Raw genomic sequence first — 6000 nt, 5'->3', positions numbered from 1 at the left:
CCATATTGGTGGCTGCAGCCCTGGATCGTTTGATATATGCGATTATAGTAGTTGTGGCTTCTCACAACTACAATTGGTGAGTAGGTTTACTCCCCCTTCCCCACCCCTTACATATTGGGGTAAGACCCTATTGCGCTTGTTTTTCCACAGCTGTTTTTTCTGGGTTACTGGGAGCGGGAGGTTTTCGGCGGTGGCGTGCCGGCTAGCTCCCATGTGCAGTGCTGGCTCCGCTATATAGATGACATTTTCGTCATCTGGGGGGGAACCACGTCGGAGCTTGAGGGCTTTGTGCGTCACTTGAACTCCAACTCTTTTAACATCTATCTTACTTTTCATGCAGACCTGGCTAGGGTGGACTTCCTGGACATCAGTATATCTATTGGTGACCAGGGCCTCCTGTCTACTGATATCTACCGTAAACCCTCTTACGTGAATGCTCTCCTTCACGCATCCTCCGGCCATCCCAAATCCACCATTAACGCCATTTCCCCGGGACAATTTATCCGGTTAAAACGGATTTGCTCCGAGACTGGTGTGTTTGAGGATCGGGCCGGTGAGATGCGTGATAGGTTCAGAGAGAGGGGTTACAGTATAAGATCTATCAAAAAGGCATATAGACATGCCAGGTCAACCCCCCCGAGACCAACTCCTCTTAAGATTCAATCACGATAAGACACGCTGCATGGAACCTAAGTTACGCTTTGTCTCGTCATTCAATCGTCAGTGGGACCAAATTAGAGGTATTCTTTCTGAGCATTGGCCTGTGTTGCAAACAGAGCCTGCTCTAAGGGATACCCTGCCGGAATGCCCCCTCATGACGGCCCGTCGCGGCCGCAGTCTGTGTGATATGCTGGTCCACAGCCACTACGTCACAAGGAATAAGTTACCTTTCCCTATTGGACGCCCTGTCTATGGCTCATTTCCTTGTGGATCATGCCTCGCTTGCCATCATGGCAACATCATCCGGGCAACCTCTTTTACCTCCTCTAGCGGCTCCAGGACGTTTGAGATACGACAGTATATCTCGTGCAGTAGCACGGGCGTAATTTATTACGCCACGTGTGAATGCAATTTGATATACGTCGGTCTCACGAGTCGTGAACTTAGAGTCTGCACGAGGGAGCATGTAAGGGACATTATTGCCTCTAAGGAGGTTAAACCCAATGATGTTGACACCCTTAAGACTATTCCCCGCCACTTTAGGCTGCATCACCGGTCGGACCCCTCAGGGTTGAAGGTGAGGGGTATTGACCGGGTGCACCTTGGCCTTAGAGGTGGGGACATCCATAGGGTGTTGGCCAGGGCAGAGTGTCGTTGGATTTTCCTCCTTGACACAGTGGCACATAACGCATTGAATGAGAGACAAACCTTTGCGTCTTTCTTATAAGGCAGTATGTCTCTTGTTGGCGATTTTGAATATAACTGGTATCTTGTTGTTGGTTGCGGTACCTAGCTGTCGTTCGCTTGTTTTTTGAGTCGCTTTTTAATCCCTATTAATATTTTTATGTTTTTTAACGTCACTTTTTTTGTGTTTTTTCTTTTCACAGTCCACCCCTTTTTAATGCTTTATTATCCCTGCCGGATTTTTTTATACCATATCTGGAGGCCTGTCTCTACTATGAATATGAATGAGAGTGGCTAGTGGCAGTAATATTGCCTGTTGGATCATCACTGTGAATCTACTCATTATTCAACCTCTGCCAATATTAAACTGCATTATGATATGATGTTTTTTACCTAATATATATCCTAGCTATTGCTGTAATTTCTCAAATTTTGTACTTGTATTCAATGTGTTGTTATTTACACTGCATAGTTTTGATATCTTTAGTCCGATTTTAGATCTATATCAGATGCGCTGCTAAATAGGCTGATATCTATCACTATATAATGCCTGTTCATCAATATGTCCGCTTTTTTCATGGCTATTTACTAAACGCTATCTGCCCTTACCTCTGCCAGGACTCAATATGGTTTTTTTGCGATCGTACTTCCTGGTTGCGGGATTGTGCATGCGCGGTGGGTACGGCTCTCCTCCTGGCGTCCCCTGGGTTAGCTGACGTCACTACAGGGAGTTTCCCTCACTCTGGTGACGCTGGAGTAGCCGCCCACACCGCTGCCTTCGCTTCCCTGCCCCATGGAACCGCGACATGTGGTGCTGATTCCATGTTGTTACGGCAGGTATATTAAGCTCACTTCCTTCCCTATTGTCCATGGTCCCCTGAAGAAGTTACCATACGAAACACGTGTTGGGACTATCCCCATGTGTGCCTGCATGCTTCTTCATGTCTAATCGGTAAGCTCCTTGCTGTATGTGGGCTTTTTTGTGCTGTGCTCACTTGTTACCTATCCTCAGCTGGTACGCTGTCCTATGCAGCAGTATAACCCCTTTTGGGGTTCTTACTAGAGATGAGCGAACTGGTCCCGGTTCGGCTCAAGGCCGGTTCGCCGAACGGGGGTCCCGTTCGAGTTCGGTTCGTCGAACGTTCGACGAACCGAACTCGAACGTATAGGCTAGAATGGGAGGCAATCACAAACACATAAAAATGCATGATAAATGTACACAAACAGTTAAGAAACATTGCCATCACACTTACCGGTCCTCGCGATCCCTCCTGCACTCTGTCCCCTGCCGCTATTCCATCCGATGATCGCTGAATCCTCCCGGTAACCTGCACTGCCAGCAGAGATGCAGGACCTATCGTGATGTCAAAATAGCCATGTGACCAGTCACGTGGCTATTATCTCATTGGCTACAGACTGGTCACATGACTATGACACATCATGTAGGACCTGCGAGTGCATCTCTCCAGTACACGGTGCACATATGTGTATCGCCGTGTACCGGCGACATGCTCTAGCACACGGTCGACTCCCCGTTCCGTTAGGGACCGGCTGACACAGCCGGTCATTAACGGAGATCACCATTGCCATAGCAACGCAGTTAGCGGTGACGTCACCGCTAACCGCGGCTCCGAGAGCACCATTGCTATGGTAACGCTTCTGTCAGCGTTACCGCTAGCAGCCAGCACTGATCACTCACGGAGTGAAGGCTGCACGCTGCTTCCCGATTCTAGTGATGATTGTAGTGAGGATGGAGGTTCCCCAGCCCCAAGTGATGAGCTGGGGAATCTCATCCTTCCTCACTACAATCGTCACTACTACTACACTAGAAAGAAAGAAGACAGAAGAGCAGGATCGTGGAGGGCTGACAGGGGGTAATAAAGATGGAGTCTCTAATGTGTCTGTGTATTTATTTCTATTAAAGTATTTTTTCTCTGTGTGGTGTCTTTTTTTAACCCTTTATTGGAGATTCTTAATGGCCGGGTCAAACGTGCCTGACATTAAGAATCTCTGGCTTAATACTGGCTGGTAAAACAAAGCCAGTATTAACTCATGATTACCCAACAAGCCATTCGGCTCCAGGGCTGTTGGAAGAGTTGGATACAGCGCCAGATGATGGCGCTTCTATGAGAGCGCCATTTTCTGGGACGGCTGCGGACTGAAATCCGCAGCAGAGGCGCCCACAAACCTCGGGCTAACCTTTGCTGCGGATTCCAATCCCCAGCTGCCTAGTTGTACCCGGCTGGACACAAAAATGGGGCGAAGCCCACGTCATTTGTTTTTTAATTATTTCATGAAATAAATGAAATAATTAAAAAAAACGGGCTTCCCTATATTTTTGGTTCCCAGCCGGGTACAAATAGGCAACTGGGGGTTGGAGGCAGCCCGTGGCTGCCAGCTGTACCTGGCTAGCATACAAAAATATGGCGAAGCCCACGTCATTTTTTTGGTGGGCAAAAAAATTCTGCATACAGTCCTGGATGGAGTATGCTGAGCCTTGTAGTTCTGCAGCTGCTGTCTGCTCTTCTCCATACAGACAGACAGCAGCTGCAGAACTACAAGGCTCAGCATACTCCATCCAGGACTGTATGCAGAAGTTTTTTGCCCACTGAAAAAATTATGTGGGCTTCGCCATATTTTTGTATGCTAGCCAGGTACAGCAGGCAGGTACGGCTGCCCCCAACCCCCAGTTGCCTATTTGTACCCGGCTGGGAACCAAAAATAAAGGGAAGCCCTTTTTTTATTATTTCATGAAATAATTAGAAAACAAATGATGTAGGCTTTGCCCCATTTTTGTGTCCAGCCAGGTACAACTAGGCAGCTGGGGATTGGAAACCGCACCACAGGTTGGCCTGAGCTTTTCTGGGCCCCACTGCTGCGAATTGCAGTCTGCATCCGCCTCAGAAAATGGCATTTTCATAGAAGCGCCATCTTCTGGTGCTGTATCCAACTCTTCCAGCACCTGCCTGCTATACCTGGCTAGCATACAAAAATATGGCGAAGCTCACGTCCTTTTTTTGTAGTTTTTTGGCAAAAAAAATAAAAAATGCTTCCCTGGATTTTCCATTGCCAGTGAAGGTAACACCAAGCAGTGGGGGTTAGCAGCCAGTAGCTGCTTGGATTACCCTTAGCTAGCAATACAAAAAATGCAGCGGAAGCCCATATATATTTTTTTTAATTATTTATTTAAATAACTAAAAATAAAATGGGCTTCCCTGTATTTTGATTGCTGGACATCACAGTGCTGTAAAAATAAATCTTTAAAAAAATGACGTAGCGCTCCGCGGTATTTTTGATTCTCAGCGCAGATAAAGCAGACAGCTATGGGTTGCCACCCCCATCTGCCTGCCGTTACCTTGGTTGTCAATCAAAATACAGGGAAGCCCATTAATTTTTTCTATTTAAAAAATAGTTAAAAAAAAAAAATGACGTTGGGTCCCCCCATTTTTGATAGCCAGCTAGGGTAAAGCAGACGGCTGTAGCCTGAAAACCCCAGCTGGCAGCTTTACCGTGGTTGGGGATCCAATGTGGAGGTCCCCTCAGGCTCTTTTTTATAATTATTTTATAAATATTAATAATTACACAATAAAAGTAGGGTCCCCCCCAAATTGGATCACCAGCCAAGGTAAAGCGGACAGCTGTGGTCTGGTATTCTCAGGGTGGGAAGGTCCATAGTTATTGGGCCTTCACAGCCTAAAAATAGCAGGCCGCAGGCACCCCAGACGTGGCGCATACACTAGATGCGCCAATCCTGGCGCTTCACCCCAGCTCATCCCGTGCCCTGGTGCAGTGGCAAACGGGGTACTAAATCGGGTTGATACTAGCTGTAAAGTCACCTGAGATCAAGCCCAGCAGTTTGTGATGTCATGGCGTCTATTAGATACCCAACATCATAAACTGTCAGTACTAACAAAAACAAAAAATCGACAAAAGAAATGTATTTGAAAAAAAAGTCCCCAAAACGTTTCCTCTTTCACCAATTTATTGTAAGAAAAAAAATAAAGGGGTCCCACGACGACTCTGGACCGTCTAGAATATGGGGGGGAGACACTCAGGGAATGTATCCCCCATTTTCTAGGAGTGCGGACCCTTCATGTGAGGAATGTGGGTGCAATGAATCTGCACTCACTCTCCCCGGGTCCACAGCAGCAGAGTCCATGTCGTAATGGTTGCTACCAAAACTGCAATGCCCTGCTCATGAGGTAAGGGCATGCCTAATCAGGAGAACTACTGTAGAGGAAGCTCTGCTCACTGGTATATAGGTGCTCAGAGGTAATAATAGATAAAATTAGTGAGTAACCTCGGCACTCTAAATCTCCCAGACTAAGTCAGTAAGTCACAATGGATAGTAATGCAAAATCACTCTTTATTGGTCCGTATTAAGAAATTTTTTTTTCATAAGCATATATGTTTTTGTCCAAAACAAGTTACAAATGACGTTTCGGCCTGAGCCTTCGTCAGATTGGACTTATCTGCATGTAATCATGAAAAATGACAATAATCAGTATCACATAAGAGTGAGAGAACAATAACATAAACTCGAAAAATGTAGAGGTACAATTGGGATGCAGCAAAAAAATTGCAACACAGCAAGAAATGAAACACATGATACAAATGTCATAATACAGTACAAGGACAATATAGTAATGACAAATA

Source organism: Anomaloglossus baeobatrachus, chromosome 2 (assembly GCF_048569485.1).
Source record: "Anomaloglossus baeobatrachus isolate aAnoBae1 chromosome 2, aAnoBae1.hap1, whole genome shotgun sequence".
NCBI classification, from domain to species: domain Eukaryota; kingdom Metazoa; phylum Chordata; class Amphibia; order Anura; family Aromobatidae; genus Anomaloglossus; species Anomaloglossus baeobatrachus.
This window is presented reverse-complemented; position numbering follows the sequence as displayed.